Here is a 25,405-nt window from a genome sequence, read left to right as displayed (position 1 = left end):
AACCTGTGCAGTTTATAATCATATATCACATCACTCGATAATTCACATTTATGGCAACCCAAGCCAACTTGACAAACATGAACAACATTTATAAATCCACAAGCTAAATAAATTATACAATTAGAACTCCAACTATTCACCACAGGTTCATATCGTCATAAATTAGACTTAACATTCCGAAATTCCAAATAAAAGAGATCTTCTAACACTTTTACACAGTATATCCATTTCGATCATCAGAACAATTCATTACATACAAAATATGCTTATACAACAATAGCATAACAACCAACAGGACTTGCCCCTAAGTCTGAATAGCTATCCACTGCCTCAGCCCAAATCAAACATCTCGAAGAGTGACAAGCTGACCTGAAAGGTTTATATAACAACGGAGTGAGCCAAAAACGGCTCAGCAAGTGACAAAGCATATTCAGGACAAAAGGAACGGTTTGAAACGAGTAAGGTATCATAATGCAAGGCAGAATACCAGAATTCTCAAGGATACTATCTCAATAGATACCAAATCATACGTATCATGTCATTCATAACATATTTGATCCATAACGAATGGAGCATAGAGTAATTGGAACATATCAATGGCAGATAGGATATTTCAGAACAAATCAGCTCATAGCAAATGGAGCACAGAGTAATTTGGAGCATATCAATGGTAGATAGGACATTTCAGAACATATCAGTTCATAGCAAATGGAGCACAGAGTAATTGGAGCATATCAATGGCAAATAGGACATATAAGAACATATCAGTTCATAGCAAATGGAGCACAGCGTAATTGGAGCATATCAGAAGCAAAGGAAACATATCAAGCTTATCAATGGCATATAAAATGTTCCGAAGCATATCAACGGCATATGGAACATTTCGAAACAAAATCATCAGGGAATGAAGCCTTTCAGAGCCTATCGGTACACATATCGTACAAGAGCTCAAACGTCGTCCTTGACGTTGCAATCATATCAATCTTATCCAGAGTATGAACAGAAACAAACTCACCAAAACTCTAGATGTCATATCAAACACATAGAGGGTGTAGTGGGATCTCAGTCAGAATGTGATTAATCCATTTCTGAATGACCACCTGACAAAAGTCTCCCACGTCTGGGAGCTCCATCCACCCACGTCTAGGTGAAGTCAAAGGGGGCCGGCAGAGCATCGCAGGCTCTAATCACATACCCACGTAGCGGGCAACAAGCGCAAACAGAATATCCCTCATAGCGGGACCCCACATAGCGGGCAAATAGCGCATACCCTTTACCATTTCTGGCAAAGGTCCAGACAATCCCACACACTAGAGTACAAAAGGGCAGTTTCAACAACAAGTAGCATATGTCGGAAGCACACGCGGAACAACGAAGCGTACATGTGCCTTTACGAGTCAATCCGAAGTAAGCAATAATATTTCACAAGCATATTCAGATTTGAAAGGAATTGAACGTAAGGGCACATATGGAATCCAAGCAATCACATATAACTCAATTCAATAAGAAGATTTGATGAATTCAATGTCCAACGGAATGAAACTGGAATAGGCACATATCGAAAGCAAATGCGGAACAATAGGATATACATGTGCCTATATGAGTCAATACGATATAGCATAAACGTTACACAACAGTTTTCAAGAATGCAATAACTTTAAGGACAAGAACATACAAGAATTCAAAGCAGTAATATAAAGCTCAATTGAATAAGAAAGCTAAAGGATATCAATTTCCAAAGGAATGAAACCAGAATATGAGAAATCGACCAAAGCTCGATTTCTGGCAGAATACAGAAGGTACATTGAACAAATGATTCAAACTATCAAACGTGCTCCAATTTACTCAGAAATAATCATTGGATAATACTTTCAGATAAGACATGCTTCATATGAATTGAACTGTCCAACAGAGAGAGTTACAAATAATTTGGTAAGCAAGTGTCGTAGAACAAAATCTCTGTTGGCAGAATTCCTAATGTCAGATTCAACAGATAGCTGGACAGGTGTTTGGATTCCAAATCTTTCAATCCATATATCAAAGAAAGGTCTACGAGTCTATTTTCCAATGAAATCAGTTTTGAACAAATCAGAGTTTCCAACAAAGACTTATAGGCAGCTCGGTATCAAAAGGTCAGAATATCAGAAGTTACATAGATTCGAATCGTTACGTCTAAACAGGAGATATATCAAATGCAAGGCTAGAACAATTCAAAGTTCCTCATATTCAAAGCAAATGTAGAGATAAAATTGCAGTGAGGAACGATCAGGATACTTGCAATAGGAAAGATTAGAACAATTACAGGCGGAACGATCGGGAAACTTGCAATAAGAAAAGTTAGAGCAATTATAGGAGAAACGATCAGGGAACTTGAAATAAGAAATATCAGAGCAATTATAGGAGAAACGATCAGGGAACTTGCCTTTCAAATATTTTGATCCGAATATCCAAGGAAGGTGCCAGTCCAATCTTTCTACTTTTCCTCCGTGTCCTCTCTCTGTTTCGTTTTGTGCTCCCGTTTTCTTCCTTTCTTCGTAACTACACCACGTGTCGAACATCGAGGCACAGTCACCTGCTTTCTCTTACTCTCATTCCTTCTTTTTCTTTCCCAAACGCAGCTGCCACAACCGCCGCCACTGCCGCTGCCACAATCGCAGCCCCTTCCACCACACTACCTTCCTTCCTCCCTTCTCTCGCAGACATAACTGCTGCATACGCAGTCGCTGCCGCTGCGACCGCAATCCCATCCGCAGCCCCTTTTTCCCCCTTTCCTTTCCTTTCTTTCCCAGCTGCAACTGCCGCAGTCGCAGTCGCAGCCATGGCCGCAGCCACCACAACCGCAGCCTCTTCTTCCTCTGCTACTCTATTTCCTCTCCTACTTCTCTTCCAATTGCAGCTGCCACTGCCGCAGCTGCCACCCCTTCTCCTCTTCCTCTCTTCTTCCTCTCCTTCCCTTTCTCTTCTTCTTCCTTTCCTTCTCTTCTTTCCCAGCCACAACTGCAGCTGCCATCACCGCAGCCGCAGCCCCTTCTCCTCTTCCTCTCTTCTTCCTCTCCTTCCCTTTCTCTTCTTCTTCCTTTCCTTTTTCTCTTTCCCTGCCACAGCTGCAGCTGCCATCGCCGCAGCCGCAGCCCCTTCTCCTCTTCCTCTCTTCTTCCTCTCCTTCCCTTTCTCTTCTTCTTCCTTTCCTTTTTCTCTTTCCCTGCCACAGCTGCAGCTGCCATCGCCGCAGCCGCAGCCCCTTCTCCTCTTCTTCTCTTCTTCCTCTCCTTCCCTTTCTCTTCTTCTTCCTTTCCTTTTTCTCTTCCTCTTTCCCTGCCATAGCTGCAGCTGCCACAACCGCAGCCGCAGCTACTTCTTTCCCTTCTCCTCTTCCTTCTCCTTCCTTTCTTCTTCTTCTCTCCCCGCTGCAACTGCTGCAGTCGCGGCCGCAGCCACGTCCGCAACCTCTCCCTCCTCCCCTGCTCATCTTCCTCTTCTTCTTCTCTTCCAGCTGCAGCTGCCATCGCCGCAGCTGCAGCCCCTTCTTCCCCGGCGTCACACACACCCTCTCCTCTGTTTCCTCTGCAGGAAACAGAGGTATCACACCTCTTTCTCTTCCTCTTCTTCTTCTTCTCCTCTTCCCCTCTTCCCTTTTCCTCCCCAAGGCCACACATCTCCTCGCTGCAGCCTTGCCGCAGCTATCTTCTTCTTCTTCTTCTTCTTCCCTTTTCATCCTCAACGCCCCACACATCCTCTCCTCTGTTTCCACCTGCGGGAAACAGAGGTGCTGCAGCTGCCTCTCTTTTCCCTCTTCTTCTCCTTCTCTTCTTCTCCTCTTCCCTTTTCCTCCCCAAAGCCACACACCTCCTCGCTGCAGCCTTGCCGCAGCTATCCTCCTCTCTTCTTCTTCTTCTTCTCCCTCTTTTTCCTCTCTTCTTCTCCCCACGCCCCACAGCTCCTCGCTGCAGCCCTCGCTGCAGCCACCTCCTCTTCTTCTTCTTCTTCTCTTCTCCCTCTTCTTCCTCTCTTCTTCCTCCTCTCTTCTTTTCCCTCTTCTTCTTCTTTTCTTCACTCCTCATGCCCCACCGCTCCTCTTTGTTTCTCGAAGAAACAGAGAGTGCGTGGGAGGCGGTGGGATAAAACCGAAATTTTCGGTTTTTCTTTATTTACTTCTTTTTACAACTTAACAGTTTAGTCTTTGAAATTTCTATATTTACATATAGGTCCTTCGATTTATAAATAAATCTTTATTAATAATTTTTAAAATCGAGGGATATTACAGCTCGCAAGCCCCAATAATAATAATCACAAGTACACACATCACACGGTCCATGATCATCCGTCCATATATTATACATCACATGTATAAATCATCATCATATAGAACTACTAAGTAATAATAAAATAATAATCAATTAAACTTTTTAATTAATTAATATTTTCTGACATCAGGGATATGTATGGAATTTTCTGAATTATGAGGGGTATTTTCATAATTTCGATAAAAGGATAGAATCTGGAATTTTTAAAATTCCAAGGGGCAAAACAATCTTTTACCCAAAAACCCTAAGCCCTCTCTTCTCCTTGCTTTTAACATCGCCGTCGCCACACTGCCGGCGGCGGCCTATGCGGCGGGGGGCAGGGGCATTGCCCTTGTAGGTGGGCGCCGCCGCAAGCGGGCTCCCCTGTGGGCGTCACTGCCTCGGCGGGCAGTTTTGCTCGTGGGGCAGTGCCAGTAGGTGGTGCTGCCCTGTTGGGCGGCCACTTTTGCGGGGGGGGCTTTGCCCGCAGGAGTAGTGGCCGTAGGCGCCGTTGCCCTACGGCGCCTCACCCCATGGGAGAAGTGGCCATAGGCGCTGTCGCCCCGCGGCGCCTTTGCCCGTGGGCTGCCAGCCCCGTCGGCCGCAAGCTTGCTACAAGTAGGCCTCCAGCAGGCTGCTATAGGCACAGCGCTTGCGCATGCATCGTGTTGAATCTCGGATTTTGATGATGAAATCAATTGTCAATTGTATGTCTAATCTGTGTGTTGAGATAAGTGTGCAAGATTAACTACGATGAAAGTAAGACATGCAGCAGGAGTTGCGCCGGAGTCATGACAATGATCACGTTGGGAGTTCAAGAGCTCGACGGAAGTTCGGACAGTCGTCGGAGGTTCTGCGGGAACAAATCCGAGAAGTCCAAAAGCTTGCCAAAGGAGCTCGTCGGAACTTGCCAAGTGGATCGTCGCAAGTCCAGGAGTTTGCCGGAAGTCCGCAGGAGGATCACCGAGGGTTCGTCGGATGATCGACGGAAGTTCACCGGAAACTTGCGGGAAGAAGCAATTGACGCACCGGAGCAAGCTGCAGAATATGTCTTAGGAAATAATCGTAGTTAGCACATTGATTAAGTTAGAAATGGGAGGTGATCCCATTAGCTTAATCTTGGGGCAATTGGGCCCCTGAAAGAATCAAATTGGGCCGAATGGATTAACCCATTCGGACCCTGATTGCTGTGGGAGGTGCAACCGCCCCAGCCAAGAGGTGGCACCGCCCCGGTCTCAGTCTCCGAGCGAGACTGGGCGGTGCAACCTCTTCTGCCAAGAGGTAGCACCGCTAGAGCTCAAGTTTCGAGCTCTGCCAGGCGGTGCAACCTCCCCAGTCAGGCGGTGCAACCGCCTGAGCTCGGTCTTCGAGCTCTAGCAGAGAGGTGCAACCGCCCCTGACAGAGGTGGCACCGCCCAGAGGCTCAGTATTCGAGCTCTGCTAGGCGGTGCAACCGCCCCAGTCAGGAGGTGCAACCGCCTGATCCCGGAATTCCGGGAATTGACAGAATTGAGCTCCAAATTTGAACTGGGTTGGGGCCTATAAATACCCCCACCCATTCAGCACTGAAAGTACAAGAAAACACACTCGAAATCTTACTGTCTTTCTGTGTTTCTTAGAGCTCAAAACTGCTAGTTCTCCTCTTTCTATTCTTCAAGTTTGAGTTGTAAAGAGAGGAGAGAAAACTTCTGTAAGGGTTGTCTCCTAAGCCCGTCAAAAGGAGTGAATCTGTAAGAGGGTGGTTGGCCTTCGCCTATTGAAGGAAGGCCTCTAGTTGACATCGGTGACCTCGTCGGTGGAGGAAGCCAAAAGTGGAGTAGGTCAAGATTGACCGAAACACTCTTAATCTCGGTTTGCATTTCCTTTGAGTATTTTACCTTCTCTTCAAACTTCTCAATAGCTTACTGCCCTCTGCGATTTTACGAACGAGTTTCAAGGTTCAGACGTAAATCTGCATTTAGACGTAAATTGGCTTTCCTCGTATAATCATCATATTTCAATTTACGTTTACGTTTTGATTTCAATCATAACTGTTTACTGCCTTCTGCGATCTTACGAATAAGTTTCTAAGTTCAGAATATTTCGAATCTGCATTTAGACGTAAATCGGCTTTTCTCGTACGATCATCATATTTCAGTTTACATTTACGTTTTGATTTCAATCATAACTGCTTACTGCCTTCTGCGATCTTACGAACAAGTTTCTAAGTTCAGAACTTTCTAAATCTGCACTTAGACGTAAATCGTTTTTTTATCGAACGAACGCAGCTTTCGTTTTAATCGCTGAAAAATTTCCGATGCACTAATTCACCCCCCCCTCTTAGTGCTCTCGATCCTAACAATTGGTATCAGAGCGGGGTTAACTCTCAAACCGATTAAAACCCAAGAGAGATGGCTTACACCGGAAACCAAGAGGGTCATTCTATTACACGTCCACCCATGTTAAATGGGACGGACTACACCTATTGGAAGACCCGAATGAGGATCTTTCTTATTTCTATGGATTTTGAACTTTGGAATCTTGTCGAAAATGGTTTTTCGAAGTCTTCTCTTCCAATGATCGATTGGAATGATTTGGAGAAGAAGGCTTTCGCTCTCAATGCAAAGGCTATGAATGCCTTATTTTGCGCACTTGATAAAAACGAGTTTAATCGTGTTTCAATTTGTGAAACTGCATTTGATATTTGGCACACACTCGAAGTGACTCATGAAGGCATAAGTAGAGTGAAAGAGTCAAAAATCAATCTTTTCTTACACTCTTTCGAACTTTTCCGAATGAAACCGAGTGAGACTATTGGCGACATGTTTACCCGTTTCACGGATGTCGTCAACGGTTTAAAAGGACTCGGAAAAAGTTTTTCAGATTTTGAGCTCGTAAATAAGATTCTAAGATCCCTTCCTAAGAGTTGGGATCCTAAAGTCACTGCTATTCAAGAGGCAAAAGATCTAAACAACTTCCCTCTTGAAGAACTAATCGGGTCATTAATGACCTACGAGATGACTTGTAAAGCTCATGAAGAGTAAGAAGACATCCTTCCAAAGAACAGGAAGGATATGACACTTAAAACTTCAGAAGACCACTTGAGAGAAAACTCAAGTGATGAGGACTGTGACGATGACTTGGCACTTCTAACAAGAAAATTTAAAAAGTTCATTAAAAGAAACAAGGTTAAGAATGATACTAAAAATAAACTTGAACCCAAGAAGGATCAAGTTATTTGCTATGAGTGCAAAAAGCCGGGACACTACAAGAGTGATTGTCCACAAGCCAAAAAGAGAACAACAAAGAAGAAGACACTCAAAGCAACATGGGATGATTCGAGCGCGTCCGAAGAAGAGGAGTCCAACACCGAGCAAGTTGCTCATTATGCCTTAATGGCCATCGGAGAGGAGGTAACAAATTTATTAGATGCAGATTTATCTTTCGATGAATTATTAAATGCCTTCCATGACTTATTTGATGAATGCAAGATTATCAATAGAAAATACAAACTGCTAAAAAAGGAGCATGATAGTCTTACTTACGATTTTGATAAGTTAAAAACTGAATATCATGATAGTTTAAATTCATGTATCAAATGCCATGATCTAGAAACTCTCCAAAAATAAAACCTGCTACTTAAGGACACCTTGAAGAAATTCGAGGTTGGTAGCAAGTTATTGAATATGATCCTTGCAAACAAGGGTCACGTTCCAAAAAGGAGTGGAATTGGATTTGTGAGAAGTTCTCACCTAAATCCAACCACCTTCATAAAAGGCCCCATCTTACATGTTCAACACCAAACCAAATGCAACTTTTGTTGCAAATTTGGACACAAGACGCATTATTGTCCATTCAAGAAAATAAGTCCAAACAAACTGACTTGGGTTCCTAAACGAACCATGATAAACTCTATGCAACATGATAAACAATGTAGATCTATCTTTGAGGCACCCAAAAGCAAATGGGTACCTAAAAATCATCCTTTCTTGTAGAAACCCACACCATCGCAAGCTTGGAGCAAGAGATGGTACCTTGATAGTGGATGCTCATGGCATATGACCGGAGATCCATCTCAATTCTCTAAGCTCACTAGCATAGACGAAGGCTATGTCACCTTCGGAGACAACAACAAGGGTAAAATCATTGGCAAATGAACCATAGGTAATAAATCCAACTTCTTTATTGAAGATGTTTTGTTAGTTGATGGTTTAAAACATAACCTCTTGAGCATTAGTCAATTATGTGATAAAGGATACACTGTCAAATTCGAATCTAATGCTTGCATCATTGAAAAACCACATAAAAACATGTCCATGATTGCATTAAAACAAAATAACGTATACACTATTGACATAAATGATTTGTGTAATGAAATGTGTTTTTCGGTTTTAAATGAGGATGCTTGGCTATGGCATAGAAGATTAGGTCATGCTAGCATGAAACTAATCACTCAAATATCATCTAAAGAACTTGTAAGAGGAATTCCTCATATCAAGTTCATTAAAGATAATGTATGTGATGCTTGCCAATTAGGTAAACAAATTAAGGGCAGTTTCAAGACTAAGAATCAAATAAGCACCTCTAGGCCCTTACAATTGATCCATATGGACTTGTTCGGACCAATCTCTACATCGAGTCTAGGAGGTAGCAAATACGCCTTTGTCATTGTTGATGACTATAGCAGATATACATGGACCTACTACTTAAAACAGAAAAATGAATGCTTTAGATATTTTACCAAGTTTTGTAAACTTGTTCAAAATGAGAAGGGTTCTATGATTTTGTCAATTAGAAGTGATCATGGTGGAAAATTTCAAAACCATGATTTCCAAGAATTCTGTGAACTCAATGGATACAACCATAATTTCTCTACTCCAAGAAATCCTCAACAAAATGGGGTAGTAGAAAGAAAAAATCGAAATTTACAAGAAATGGCAAGAACCATGTTGAATGAACATAGCCTACCCAAATATTTTTGGGCCGATGCCGTAAACACTACATGCTATATTTTGAATAGAGTTCTAGTAAGACCCCTACTCACCAAAACTCCTTATTAGTTATGGAATAACAAAAAACCCAATGTTTCATATTTTAAAGTCTTTGGGTGTAAGTGTTTTATCTTGAATGAAAAGGATAACTTAGGAAAATTTGATGCTAAATCCGATGAAGGAATCTTTCTTGGTTATTCTTCGGTTCCTAAAGCTTTTCGTATCTTCAATAAAAGAACTTTAATTATTGAAGAATTCATTCATGTTGTTTTCAATGAGATTTCAGAAATTAGGAAAAATGATCTTGATGATGATGTTATTTTTGATTCCTTGAATTTAAATGAAACCCCGTCTCCAACTGGCAACTTGGATGCATCCACTTCCCAGATTTCCTTACCCAAGGATTGGAAGTATGTAGATGCTCATCCTAAGGAGCTAATCTTAGGGGACACATCAAAGGGGGTTCAAACACGATCTTCTTTTAAAAATTTTTGTGCCAACGCCGCCTTTCTCTCCCAAATTGAACCCAAATGTGTTGATGAAGCCATGAAAGATGATTCATGGATTATCGCAATGCAAGATGAATTGAATCAATTTGAGAGAAATGAGGTGTGGACGCTTGTTACTAGGCCAAATGACCATTTAGTTATTGGTACTAAATGGGTCTGTAGAAACAAGCAAGATGAAAATGGTATCGTGGTTAGAAACAAGGCTAGATTAGTGGCCAAAGGTTTCAACCAAGAAGAATGTATCGATTATGAAGAAACCTTCGCTCCTGTGGCTCGATTAGATGCCATAAGGATGCTCCTGGCCTACGCTAGTAGTAATAATTTTAAGTTGTTTCAAATGGATGTTAAAAGCGCTTTTCTTAATGGCTTTATTTCCGAAGAAGTCTATGTTGAACAACCTCCTGGATTTGAAAATAATAGTCTCCCTAATCATGTGTTTAGATTAACTAAAGCTCTTTATGGTTTAAAACAAGCTCCAAGGGCTTGGTATGAGAGACTTAGTTCTTTTCTCATTGAAAATAATTTCATAAAAGGCAAGGTTGATACTACATTATTCATCAAGAATTTTGAAAATAATTTTCTCATTGTTCAAATTTATGTTGATGATATTATCTTTGGTTCTACGAATGAATCTCTCTGTGAATCTTTTGCTAAAACTATGAGTCTTGAATTCGAAATGAGTTTAATGGGAGAGTTAACATTCTTCTTAGGTTTACAAATCAAACAACTAAGCAATGACATCTTTATTAGTCAAACTAAATATGCTATGAATTTACTAAAGAAATTTAATATGAAGAACTCAAAAGCCATTAACACTCCTATGAGCACCTCCACTAAGTTAGAAATTGATGAAAGTGGAGAAAGCTTTGATCAAAAAACTTATAGGGGTATGATAGGAAGCTTACTTTACCTCACTGCAACAAGACCAGACATCATGTTCAGTGTAGGACTTTGTGCTAGATTTTAATCAAACCCTAAGATATCTCATCTCAAAGCAGTTAAAAGAATACTCAGATATCTTAATGGTACCACAAATCTAGGATTATGGTATCCAAAATCAGAGAATCTTGAGTTAATTGCTTATGCTGATGCGGACTTTGCTGGCTGTAGATTAGATAGAAAAAGCACATCAGGAACATGTCAATTCTTAGGACATGCCCTTGTTTCCTGGTCATCTAAGAAACAAAACTCGGTTGCACTATCAACAACCGAAGCTGAATATATTGCAGCAAGTGCATTCTGTGCACAAGTTGTATGGATGAAAAACACCTTAGAAGATTATAAAGTTCATCTTAAAAATATTCCAATTAAATGTGATAACACAAGTGCAATATGCTTAACAAAGAACCCTATACAACACTCAAGAACAAAACATATTGATATCAGACATCACTTTATACGAGATCATGTTACGAATCATGATGTAATCATAGAGTTCATTGATACTAAACATCAACTAGCTGATATTTTTGCAAAACCTCTAAGTGAAGAACAATTTGATTTTATAAGAAGAGAATTAGGAATGTTGATGTGTCCGAATACTTAAACTAGTTAAAATTATTTTTCGGACTTTATTGAATGATCAATTCACCTGATTACTATTACATGCCTTGGTATCACTTGATCAAATAACATGTTGGAAATTATGTTTTGTCCTTGAAAATCAGTAGCTTACTCATGTCCGAATGCATGGAAAAGTTTATCTCATTTTCGGATTTGCTTAACAATTTGAATGCTAAAAATAGGATTTTCCTGTACACTCTTATGTAATTTTTTAAAAAAATGAGTTTCCTCTTTCATACACAAAAAATTATAACATACAAGGAGAAGAGGTATTCAAAGTATTATATGTGTCATGCCTTCCTTTATGTGCTTGATAACCTGCTTATATTGTTCTCCTGGAATCACATCTACCATGCTTTTTGTTGATGACAAAGGGGGAGAAATATATGAATTGATATGATGATATGGTTGCTATCACTGATGCTGATATGTTTGCTATCACTAATGATGATATGGTTGCTATCACTGATGCTGATATGTTTGCTATCACTAATGATGATATGGTTGCTATCACTGATGCTGATATGTTTGCTATCACTAATGTTGATATGGTTGCTATCACTACTAATGCTATGATTAGGCCATACTTGCATCACCAAGAAATATATGATAGCTATCACTACTATATGCCCTATAACAAGATATCAAACAAAAATTTGCATCGTACGAACTGATATCTTACCATGTGATGCAATGCTACACCTGCTAAAATATTCGAAATGTGTACATCATGTAATGATATCAAAATCTTGCTTCACAGCTTTACATGTCGATATCTTACAATATGATGAATTGCTACAATTACCATCATTCAAACTTGTTATATTTGAAAATGAATGTCAAGCCTTGACATTATCTTCAAAAAGATACATCATGATAGGAATCATGATGGGAATATGTCTCTTGAATTTATAAAGTTTTTAAATTCAAGAAGTATGGGATATAGAGAGGGGGAGTTAAGATTAACTCCATTATCAATTGATTGTCATCATCAAAAAGGGGGAGATTGTTGAATCTCGGATTTTGATGATGAAATCAATTGTCAATTGTATGTCTAATCTGTGTGTTGAGATAAATGTGCAGGATTAACTACGATGAAAGTAAGACATGCAGCAGGAGTTGCGCCGGAGTCATGACAATGATTACGTTGGGAGTTCAAGAGCTCGACGGAAGTTCGGACAGTCGTCGGAGGTTCTGCGGGAACAAATCCGAGAAGTGCCAAAGGAGCTTGTCGGAACTTGCCAAGTGGATCGTTGCAAGTCCAGGAGTTTGCCGGAAGTCCGCAGGAGGATCACCGAGGGTTCGTCGGATGATCGACGGAAGTTCACCGGAAACTTGCCGGAAGAAGCAATTGACGCACCGGAGCAAGCTGCAGAATATGTCTTAGGAAATAATCGTAGTTAGCACATTGATTAAGTTAGAAATGGGAGGTGATCCCATTAGCTTAATCTTGGGGCAATTGGGCCCCTGAAAGAATCAAATTGGGCCGAATGGATTAACCCATTCGGACCCTTATTGATGTGGGAGGTGCAACCGCCCTAGCCAAGAGGTGGCACCTCCCCGGGCTTAGTCTCCGAGCGAGACTGGGCGGTGCAACCTCTTCTGCCAAGAGGTAGCACCGCTAGAGCTCAAGTTTCGAGCTCTGCCAAGCGGTGCAACCTCCCCAGTCAAGCGGTGCAACCGCCTGAGCTCGGTCTTCGAGCTCTGGCAGAGAGGTGCAACCGCCCCTAACAGAGGTGGCACCGCCCAGAGGCTCAGTCTTCGAGCTTTGCCAGGCGGTGCAACCGCCCCAGTCAGGAGGTGCAACCGCCCCAGTCAGGAGGTGCAACCGCCTGATCCCGGAATTCCGGGAATTGACAGAATTGAGCTCCAAATTTGAACTGGGTTGGGTGTAACACCCCTCATTTCCGAATGTTCGTATAAATTTTTGGTGATAATGTAAGCATCTATTTTAATTGACAAAAGAAATAGAGTATGAATCAGAGGTAACTTATTTTTAAGATTTGGGAGATCTGTTCAAAAAAAAAAAAGAAAAAGAAAGAATCTGAGGACCTATATGTAAACCCTAAGGACCTAATCGTGAATATGATAAAAACAAGGACTAAACTGCAAAATGCACCAAATGACAAATTCCACCGCTTAAGCTTCTCTGCCTTCGTTGTTAAGGAAGCAGAGGAGGCAGCTCGTGGGTGATCAGGGAAAGAAAGAAAGAAAGAGAAGAAGAAGAAGAAGAAGAAGAAGAGAAAGAAAATTGGGGCTTTTAGGGCTCTTGCTTTAATCTTGTCATTTCGGGTCAAAATTTCCAAAGGCAAGTGTTCTAACCCCATCCTACAGAAGTATTAGACTCTGTTTTTATGTTGATTCAAAATAAATTGGAAGATTTCTATTTAGAAACTGATATGTCTCTCTTTGGACTTAAAACCATGGATTCTGAAATATTTTCGGTATACTGACCCCTATACACTGTTTCGGCTATAAGTTTTAGCACAAAATGTGAATTCAGGCAGGAACTATTTTGTTTGTAATTAGACTCTTATGTCTTTCTTTTGACACCGATTTTGTAGATTTTGGACACCGAATACTTACCCAAACATTTTTTTCAAATGAGCCTATAGACGCTGTAAAACAGAGTTCAAGATTTCTGACCTATCGCTACTAAAATGCCTATAACTCCCTCTTGAAAATTCTGAATTGTACCAAACTGATTTTATTTGAAGCTAGACTTGAAAATCTTTCTTTTCACATATGGTTTGAAAATTTTGGAATTCAATTGCCTACCCTATCGTCTGTTGAATCCGACCCTATAAATTCTGCAAAACAGTGATTGTGATTTTGACCTTGTGTTACCAAATCAGAGGTAACTCTGTGTTGGGAGCCCTGTTTCATATGAAATCTGTTCCATCCGAATATAGATTGATATATGGTTCGACCATAGCCTTCTTATGGGTATTGGAGTATAATTGTTATTCTGAAATATTTGTTTGATGTGCCACTGGAATTCTGTCCGAAATCGAGCTTTGGTCGATTTCGCGTATTCTGTTCCATTTCCTTTGGATACTTGAATTCACCTAATCTTCTTATTGGAATTGAGCTAATTATGATTGCTTGGAATCCCTGTACACTCTTGCTTTCATTTCTTTCCTAAAATGAATACTTTTGTGAGAGATTTGTTCCTTGCATCACATTGCTTTTGAAAAGGCACATGTACGTTTGGTTGTTCCGCGTGTGCTTCCGTTATATGCTACTTATTGTTGAAACTGCCTTCTTGTACTCTGGTGTGTGGGATTGTCTGGACCTTTGCCAGAAATGGTAAAGGGTATGCGCTGATTTGCCCGCTTTGTGGGGTCCCGCTTTGTGGGATATTCTGGTATGCGCTTATTTGCCCGCTTTGTGGGGTCCCGCTTTGTGGGATATTGCTTAGAGCCTGCGATGCTCTGCCGGCCCCCTTTGACTTCACCTAGACGTGGGTGGATGGAGCTCCCAGACGTGGGAAACTTTTGTCAGGTGGTCATTCAGAAATGGATGAATCACATTCTGACTGAGATCCCACTACACCCTCTATATGTTTGATATGACATCCAGAGTTTTGGTGAGTTATTTCTGTTCGTGCTCTGGATAGTTATGATATGATTGCAACGTCAAGGACGACGTATGAGCTTCTGTACGACATATGAGTTTGATATGCTCTGAAATGCTTCATTCACTGTTGATTTTGCTTCGTAATGTTCCATATGTCGTTGATGTGATTTGGAACATTTTAAATGCCATTGTTAAGCTCCGATATGTTTCCTTTGTTTCTGATATGCTCCAATTACTCTATGCCCCATCTGTCAGGAACCAAATATGTATGATTAAAAAGGACAATTATGATTCTGCTCCTAATGATATTATGTATACGAAATCGTATATTCTGCTTTGTGTTTGAAAACTGCATCTCTTTGGAAATTGTACTATTTTGATATGGATATGTTAGTCACTTGCTGAGCTCTCTATGCTCACCCCATTTGTTGATAAATTTTTCAGGATAACGTATCGCTTGCTTAAATGTTAAGAATGGGCTGAGGCAGTGGAAAGTTTAGAAGACGTTGGCCAGAACTTTTGTTAGCATATATGTAGTTGTGTATAAGCTACCTTGCATCTAATGAAATGTGACTATGAATCTAAACCTGTGGATTTTGTGTAAGTTAAAGGATCCCTCATGTATAGGGTTTGGAATGTTAAATTAAATTCGTGTAATGATATGAACTTATGGTAAATCGATGATTGTGGTGACTGCATAGATTTCCCCACTTGTGGATTTATATTGTGGTTTTTATTTTGATGAGTTGAGTTCAGATTGTATAAATTATCGAGTGATGTGTGCTATGTTTATGAATTGCACAGGGTTATGAATTGGTAGATTATAGAAGTGAAATTTTTGATCTGAATGTTTTCTTAGTGACCTCAAATGTGTGTTTGGATCCTGGGTTAGTTGTGACAAAAAAAAAAAAAATTTTAAATATCATGGATATTTTTAGGGGTGTGACAGAGGTGGTATCAGAGCATGATTTGAGAATCACTAAGAATATTTTTTTGAGGTTTATTGACTATTCATTTAGAGATTGATCAAAGAAAATATTCTTTTGATGTTTTAGGAAGCAAGGTATGAATCTAAATTTACTGAGCTCTCTAGGTTTGCCACACATATGACTGATGATGAATCTAGAAAGGCAAGAAGGTTTGAAAGGGGATTACGGCCGGCGATAAGAAGCCGAATGTCAGCTTTAAAATTACAAACATATGCTGATACGGTAGAAAGAGCTTTGAAAATTGAAAGAGACATGGAGGAAATTCAAGAAATCATTGGCAAGAACCAAAGGGACAAATTTACTAGCAACAGCAGGAGAGAAAATGAATACGAAGATAGTAACAAGAGGTTTAAGACATCTGGATTTGAGAAAAGGAAACCATGGGGGAGGACTCAGTTATGTGAAAAATGCGGATTAAATCATGAGACAAGTCGGTGTTTTCGGGTGACTGGAGCATGTTTTAATTGTGGAAAGCTAGGTCATCAAATAAAAGATTGCCCACTGAACAGGAAAAGAGAGCCACTGTCTCCCAGACCCTCAGCCCATGCTAGAGTATACGCTATCACTGAACAAGATTCTAGAGCTTCTAAATCAGTGGTGGAAGGTATTCTTCATGTTTCTAAAAGAAATGCAAAAGTTTTGTTTGATCCCGGCTCCAACTTATCGTTTGTTTCAAAATACTTTGCTTGTCACTTGGATATTCCACCTAAACCCCTGGATTATATGTTATATGTAACAACTGCTGTTGGAGATTCATTGGCAACAAACTTGGTCTACCCATCTTGTTTGATCTCTATTGGAGACTACGAATTCCCTGCTGATTTGATTCTCCTAGAGATCCAGGGCTTTGATATTATACACGGCATGGATTGGTTATCTTCTCATCACGCTAGTATTGATTGTTACAAAAAAATAATTACTTTCTGCATACCAGATCAGCCTATATTTTTCTTTGAGGGCATTAAGCATGATTTGCCTCCTTGCTTAATATCCGCACTTCAAGCTTATCATCTTATGCAGAAAGGGTGTTTTTGTTATATGGTGTGTGTAAAGGAGCATTCAAATCAGGAAACCCACCTAGATGAAATTTCAGTGGTCAAAGAATTTCCTGATGTATTCCCTGATGACTTGCCTGGTTTACCTCTAGATAGAGATGGTGAATTTGCTATTGATCTAGTCCCCAGTACAACCCCAGTATCTAAGCCTCCCTACAGAATGGCACCACTCGAGCTAGAAGAATTAAAGAAGCAAATACAAGAATTATTAGATAAGGGTTTCATACGACCCAGTGTGTCCCCATGGGGTGCTCCGGTACTATTAGTGAAGAAGAAGGATGGAACATTGAGGCTTTGTATTGATTATAGACAGTTGAATCAGGTGACCATCAAAAACAGGTATCCCATACCTAGAATTGATGATTTGTTTGATCAATTGCAGGGTGCACAAGTATTCTCTAAGATTGACCTGAGGTCAGGTTACTATCAGTTGAAGATCAAGGAGGAGGATATTTCAAAAACAGCTTTCAGAACTCGATATGGTCATTATGAATTCTTGGTGATGCCGTTTGGTTTGACAAATGCCCCTGCAGCTTTTATGGAACTAATGAATAGGATATTTCAACCGCTCTTGGATATCTGTGTAATTGTATTTATTGATGACATATTGGTGTATTCAAAGAGTAACCAGGAGCATGAGGAACACTTGAGAGATGTGTTGTCCATACTAAGAGAAAAGAAGTTGTATGCGAAGTTCAGCAAATGTGAATTTTGGTTGAATGAAGTTGCTTTCTTAGGCCATGTGATTTTAGGGAAGGGTATATCTGTTGATCCAAGGAAAATAGAAGCTGTAGTTGAATGGGAAGTACCAACAAATGTAATAGAGGTTAGAAGTTTCTTGGGCATGGCGGGTTATTACAGGAGATTTGTGGAGGGATTTTCTCGAATTGCTCAACCTCTCACCAAACTCACTAAGAAGAATATGAAATTTGTATGGGGCGATGATTGTGAGCAAAGCTTTCAAGAGTTAAAAAGAAGATTGACTAGTGCCCCTATTCTCACTATTCCAAGTGGTAGTGAGGGATTTGTAGTTTATACTGATGCTTCAAGAAAGGGCCTAGGATGTGTTTTGATGCAGGAAGGGAGAGTAATTGCTTATGCTTCTAGGCAACTTAAAGGTTATGAATTGAATTATCCAACTCATGATTTGGAATTAGCAGCAATCATTTTTGCTCTAAAGATCTGGAGACATTATTTGTATGGTCGACAGTTTGAAATCTTCACTGATCACAAGAGTTTAAAATATATTTTCACTCAGAAAGAGTTAAACATGAGGCAGCGAAGATGGATAGAACTTCTGAAGGATTATGATTGTGCCATCCGTTATCACCCGGGCAAGGCCAATGTTGTAGCTGATGCACTTAATAGAAAATCTACAAGTTTTATGGCTAGTCTGGTCGTGAAGCAATGGAAGCTAATAGAAGAAAATTTTGATTTGAAAGCTTTGAGGAAAGAGCAAGACTCGATGATTTTGATGGCCTCCATTCAAGTGCAGTCTGATCTTATGCAACAAATTAAGGAGGGACAATTACGAGATCCACACTTAATCTACTTGAGGAGTGAAGTAGAAAAGGAATTGAAGCCACAATTTCAAGTTTCAAAGGATGGCCTATTGAGATTTGGGGAGAGAGTATGTGTACCAAATGAACTAGATATCAAGAATCAAATCCTAAATGAAAGTCATACTTCAAAGTACGCCCTACACCCTGGGAGCACTAAGATGTATAGAGATCTTCAAAGTTATTATTGGTGGGAAGGCATGAAGAAGGAAATTGCAATGTATGTTTCAAAATGTTTGACGTGTCAGCAAATCAAAGTAGAACACCAAAGACCTGGAGGGTTGCTGCAACCTTTAGTTATACCTGAATGGAAATGGAATGTATTACTATGGATTTTGTTTCAGGACTACCCAGAACCTCGAGGAAGCATGATGCTATTTGGGTTATCATTGATAGGTTAACAAAATCTGCACATTTCCTTCCGATTAATATGACTTATTCGCTTGATAGACTTACAGATTTATATGTTAATGAAATAGTAAGACTTCATGGTATTCCAAAGGAGATCATCTCTGATAGAGACTCCAGATTTCTCTCTAGATTCTGGAGAAGATTACAGGAATCTATGGGCACTAAAGTTAAGTTTAGTACTGCATATCATCCTCAGACTGATGGTCAGTCAGAAAGAACAATTCAAACACTTGAGGATTTGCTTAGAGCCTATGTTATGGATTGGAAAGGTGAATGGGATAAGGATATTTCACTTGTTGAGTTCACATATAACAATAGTAATCATTCAAGTATTCAGATGGCTCCTTATGAAGCTTTATATGGGCGGAAGTGCATAACACCTATATGTTGGGAGGAAGTTGGGGACAGAAAGTTGTTAGCACCGGACAAGGTACAAGAAACTACCGAGAAAATTCAAGTTATAAGGAAAAGGTTAAAAGCTGCTCAGAATCGTCAAAAGAGTTATGCCGATAATAGGAGATGAGATATTGAGTTTGAAATCGGAGATTTTGTATTCTTAAAAGTCTCCCCTTCTAAAGGCATTATAAGGTTTGGGAAGAAAGGAAAGTTAAGCCCAAGATTTATTGGACCTTTTGAGGTTCTTGAGAGGGTTGGTTCTGTCGCTTACAGGATTGCCTTACCACCAGCATTGAGCCATGTCCATGATATATTTCATGTCTCGATGATTAGAAAGTATATGTATGACCCTTCTCACATCATTAAGTATGAGCTGGTGGAGTTCGATAAAGATTTATCCTATGTGGAAGAGCCTATTCAGATTATTGATAAGAAAGAAAAAGTCCTAAGGAATCGGGTCATCCCACTGGTTCAAGTAAATTGGAGACATCATTCTGGAGAAGAGACAACTTGGGAGCTAGAAGAGGAAATGAAAAAGGTGTATCCTCGTCTTTTCATCAAATAGAGGTACGATAAATTTAGAGGACTAAACTTTTCTTTTAAGGGGGGGAGAGTGTAACACCCCTCATTTCCGAATGTTCGTATAAATTTTTGGTGATAATGTTAGCATCTATTTTAATTGACAAAAGAAATAGAGTATGAATCAGAGGTAACTTATTTTTAAGATTTGGGAGATCTGTTCAAAAAAAAAAAAGAAAAAGAAAGAATCTGAGGACCTATATGTAAACCCTAAGGACCTAATCGTGAATATGATAAAAACAAGGACTAAACTGCAAAATGCACCAAATGACAAATTCCACCGCTTAAGCTTCTCTGCCTTCGTTGTTAAGGAAGCAGAGGAGGCAGCTCGTGGGTGATCAGGGAAAGAAAGAAAGAAAGAAGAAGAAGAAGAAGAAGAAGAAGAAGAAGAAGAAGAAGAAGAAGAAGAGAAAGAAAATTGGGGCTTTTAGGGCTCTTGCTTTAATCTTGTCATTTCGGGTCAAAATTTCCAAAGGCAAGTGTTCTAACCCCATCCTACAGAAGTATTAGACTCTGTTTTTATGTTGATTCAAAATAAATTGGAAGATTTCTATTTAGAAACTGATATGTCTCTCTTTGGACTTAAAACCATGGATTCTGAAATATTTTCGGTATACTGACCCCTATACACTGTTTTGGCTATAAGTTTTAGCACAAAATGTGAATTCAGGCAGGAACTATTTTGTTTGTAATTAGACTCTTATGTCTTTCTTTTGACACCGATTTTGTAGATTTTGAACACCGAATACTTACCCAAACATTTTTTTCAAATGAGCCTATAGACGTTGTAAAACAGAGTTCAAGATTTCTGACCTACCGCTACTAAAATGCCTATAACTCCCTCTTGAAAATTCTTAATTGTACCAAACTGATTTTATTTGAAATTAGACTTGAAAATATTTCTGTTGACATATGGTTTGAAAATTTTGGAATTCAATTGCCTACCCTATCGTCTGTTGAATCCGACCCTATAAATTATGCAAAACAGTGATTGTGATTTTGACCTTGTGTTACCAAATCAGAGGTAACTCTGTGTTGGGAGCCCTGTTTCATATGAAATCTGTTCCATCCGAATATAGATTGATATATGGTTCGACCATAGCCTTCTTATGGGTATTGGAGCATAATTGTTATTCTGAAATATTTGTTTGATGTGCCACTGGAATTCTGTCCGAAATCGAGCTTTGGTCGATTTCGCGTATTCTGTTCCATTTCCTTTGGATACTTGAATTCACCTAATCTTCTTATTGGAATTGAGCTGATTATGATTGCTTGGAATCCCTGTACACTCTTGCTTTCATTTCTTTCCTAAAATGAATACTTTTGTGAGAGATTTGTTCCTTGCATCACATTGCTTTTGAAAAGGCACATGTACGTTTGGTTGTTCCGCGTGTGCTTCCGTTATATGCTACTTATTGTTGAAACTGCCTTCTTGTACTCTGGTGTGTGGGATTGTCTGGACCTTTGCCAGAAATGGTAAAGGGTATGCGCTGATTTGCCCGCTTTGTGGGGTCCCGCTTTGTGGGATATTCTGGTATGCGCTTATTTGCCCGCTTTGTGGTGTCCCGCTTTGTGGGATATTGCTTAGAGCCTGCGATGCTCTGCCGACCCCCTTTGACTTCACCTAGACGTGGGTGGATGGAGCTCCCAGACGTGGGAAACTTTTGTCAGGTGGTCATTCAGAAATGGATGAATCACATTCTGACTGAGATCCCACTACACCCTCTATATGTTTGATATGACATCCAGAGTTTTGGTGAGTTATTTCTGTTCGTGCTCTGGATAGTTATGATATGATTGCAACGTCAAGGACGACGTATGAGCTTCTGTACGACATATGAGTTTGATATGCTCTGAAATGCTTCATTCACTGTTGATTTTGCTTCGTAATGTTCCATATGTCGTTGATGTGATTTGGAACATTTTAAATGCCATTGTTAAGCTCCGATATGTTTCCTATGTTTCTGATATGCTCCAATTACTCTATGCCCCATCTGTCAGGAACCAAATATGTATGATTAAAAAGGACAATTATGATTCTGCTCCTAATGATATTATGTATACGAAATCGTATATTCTGCTTTGTGTTTGAAAACTGCATCTCTTTGGAAATTGTACTATTTTGATATGGATATGTTAGTCACTTGCTGAGCTCTTTATGCTCACCCCATTTGTTGATAAATTTTTCAGGATAGCGTATCGCTTGCTTAAATGTTAAGAATGGGCTGAGGCAGTGGAAAGTTTAGAAGACGTTGGCCAGAACTTTTGTTAGCATATATGTAGTTGTGTATAAGCTACCTTGCATCTAATGAAATGTGACTATGAATCTAAACCTGTGGATTTTGTGTAAGTTAAAGGATCCCTCATGTATAGGGTTTGGAATGTTAAATTAAATTCGTGTAATGATATGAACTTATGGTAAATCGATGATTGTGGTGACTGCATAGATTTCCCCACTTGTGGATTTATATTGTGGTTTTTATTTTGATGAGTTGAGTTCAGATTGTATAAATTATCGAGTGATGTGTGCTATGTTTATGAATTGCACAGGGTTATGAATTGGTAGATTATAGAAGTGAAATTTTTGATCTGAATGTTTTCTTAGTGACCTCAAATGTGTGTTTGGATCCTGGGTTAGTTGTGACAAAAAAAAAAAATTTTAAATATCATGGATATTTTTAGGGGTGTGACAGAGGTGGTATCAGAGCATGATTTGAGAATCACTAAGAATATTTTTTTGAGGTTTATTGACTATTCATTTAGAGATTGATCAAAGAAAATATTCTTTTGATGTTTTAGGAAGCAAGGTATGAATCTAAATTTACTGAGCTCTCTAGGTTTGCCACACATATGACTGATGATGAATCTAGAAAGGCAAGAAGGTTTGAAAGGGGATTACGGCCGGCGATAAGAAGCCGAATGTCAGCTTTAAAATTACAAACATATGCTGATACGGTAGAAAGAGCTTTGAAAATTGAAAGAGACATGGAGGAAATTCAAGAAATCATTGGCAAGAACCAAAGGGACAAATTTACTAGCAAAAGCAGGAGAGAAAATGAATACGAAGATAGTAACAAGAGGTTTAAGACATCTGGATTTGAGAAAAGGAAACCATGGGGGAGGACTCAGTTATGTGAAAAATGCGGATTAAATCATGAGACAAGTCGGTGTTTTCGGGTGACTGGAGCATGTTTTAATTGTGGAAAGCTAGGTCATCAAATAAAAGATTGCCCACTGAACAGGAAAAGAGAGCCACTGTCTCCCAGACCCTCAGCCCATGCTAGAGTATACGCTATCACTGAACAAGATTCTAGAGCTTCTAAATCAGTGGTGGAAGGTATTCTTCATGTTTCTAAAAGAAATGCAAAAGTTTTGTTTGATCCCGGCTCCAACTTATCGTTTGTTTCAAAATACTTTGCTTGTCACTTGGATCTGAATGATTTCTTAGTGACCTCAAATGTGTGTTTGGATCCTGGGTTAGTTGTGACAAAAAAAAAAAAAAATTTTAAATATCATGGATATTTTTAGGGGTGTGACATTGGGGCCTATAAATACCCCACCCATTCAGCACTGAAAGTACAAGAAAACACACTCGAAATCTTGCTGTCTTTCTGTGTTTCTTAGAGCTCAAAACTGCTAGTTCTCCTCTTTCTATTCTTCAAGTTTGAGTTGTAAAGAGAGGAGAGAAAACTTCTATAAGGGTTGTCTCCTAAGCCCATCAAAAGGAGTGAATCTGTAAGAGGGTGGTTGGCCTTCGCCTATTGAAGGAAGGCCTCTAGTTGACGTCGGTGACCTCGTCGGTGGAGGAAGCCAAAAGTGGAGTAGGTCAAGATTGACCGAACCACTCTAAATCTCGGTTTGCATTTCCTTTTAGTATTTTACCTTCACTGCAAACTTCTCAATAGCTTACTGCCCTCTACGATTTTACGAACGAGTTTCAAGGTTCAGACGTAAATCTGCGTTTAGACGTAAATCTACGTTTAGACGTAAATCTGCGTTTAGACGTAAATCGGCTTTCCTCGTACAATCATCATATTTCAGTTTACGTTTACGTTTTGATTTCAATCATAACTGTTTACTGCCTTCTGCGATCTTACGAATAAGTTTCTAAGTTCAGAATTTTCAGAATCTGCGTTTAGACGTAAATCAGCTTTTCTCGTACGATCATCATATTTCAGTTTACGTTTAAGTTTTGATTTCAATCATAACTGCTTACTGCCTTCTGCGATCTAACGAACAAGTTTCTAAGTTCAGAACTTTCTAAATCTGCACTTAGACGTAAATCGTTTTTTTATCGAACGAACGCAGCTTTCGTTTTAATCGCTGAAAAATTTCCGCTGCACTAATTCACCCCCCCCCCTCTTAGTGCTCTCGATCCTAACACATCGGTGTTGTGCTGCTTGGCCATGGCTGCCGATGTAGGTGGCTACACGCACGCAGATCGGGAGAAGCAACTGTGGTTGCCCTTCCTCACTTTTGCGTCAACGATTTTGATATCAAAATTTTCTCCAAAACATAACACATGTAGTTCAAAACCAATCTTTCGCACGAAACAACCTAGCTCTAATACTACTATTGGGAAATCTTTGGGGGCGACATCACATGCGTAGCGGAAGAATAGAAAATAAAATCCCCTATTCCCTAAAGAGATATTCGTCGTCGTGCGATGATTGGTGCACGAAAATCCATAAAACTTAAAACTACGCATAAAACAAATTGTGTTACCTAGGGAGATTGTATATCCCCATGTCCCTACAGATCTCTAGGAGAGGGTGAAGGAGGTCAAGCGCCCTCCTCTCTAGCGGTGATCCACACAACAGGGCTGCGATGACACTCCTTAAAACTCCAGGCCTACTCTATAGTGGAGAGGGGGAGGAGAATAGGAGAGGTAAACAAAGGCTCTAGCCTATGAACCACTGAATCCCTCCTATTTATAGAGATCCCCTATCAAACTCTAATGGATCCTCCCCTATTGGGTATTGGATCTACATCCAACTACCCAAGCCTCTTAGATTAGTAGATCTCTATCGAATAATCTCTCATGGGCTCTTATTGGATCTCATCCATAGGATCCAATAATTCAGGGGCTTATTGGATATCCAATAAGATAGGGCTCCAGCAGATATCTCATATCCGTACCTCTACTCATCGCAGTGCCTACCATATGTGTGTGACCCTCTAGGCCTAATATCGAGCTGGTCGTGAGTCATACCTGTCAGAACTCCTTTTGGCTTAGTGAAATAATATCTCCATAATTATTCACTCGACTCATCGACGACGGAGGTACTAGGCCACTACGCCGTAGTCCCCATATGATATAGGGGAATCCAATCCATTGGACCTATTTGTCCTCAGTTACCGTGTACCTATAGTCTCTCATTCATCTAATATCCTAGAGACCATATAACGGGCATGGTGTTGTCAAACCCATACGGTTTATACTCGTGCCTTGCTATAATCGGATTCTCCCGGAGAACTCTTTCTCTCTCGATCCGAATGACCCTAACTAGGG

The 25,405-nt window shown here is 39.9% G+C and overlaps 1 long non-coding RNA gene across 1 annotated transcript; it reads left to right on the top strand.

Annotated features, from left to right (window-relative positions):
• Positions 1 to 20,039: 20,039 nt before the first annotated feature.
• LOC135637181 (uncharacterized) lies at positions 20,040 to 22,349 on the top strand. The gene is made up of 2 exons (XR_010496173.1): positions 20,040 to 20,368; positions 22,084 to 22,349. It is a non-coding gene; the product is annotated as an uncharacterized LOC135637181 (long non-coding RNA).
• The last annotated feature ends 3,056 nt before the right edge of the window (positions 22,350 to 25,405 follow it).

The sequence above is a fragment of the Musa acuminata genome, chromosome BXJ1-3, assembly GCF_036884655.1.
Source record: "Musa acuminata AAA Group cultivar baxijiao chromosome BXJ1-3, Cavendish_Baxijiao_AAA, whole genome shotgun sequence".
Taxonomy (NCBI): Eukaryota; Viridiplantae; Streptophyta; class Magnoliopsida; order Zingiberales; family Musaceae; genus Musa; species Musa acuminata.
This window is presented reverse-complemented; position numbering and strand designations above follow the sequence as displayed.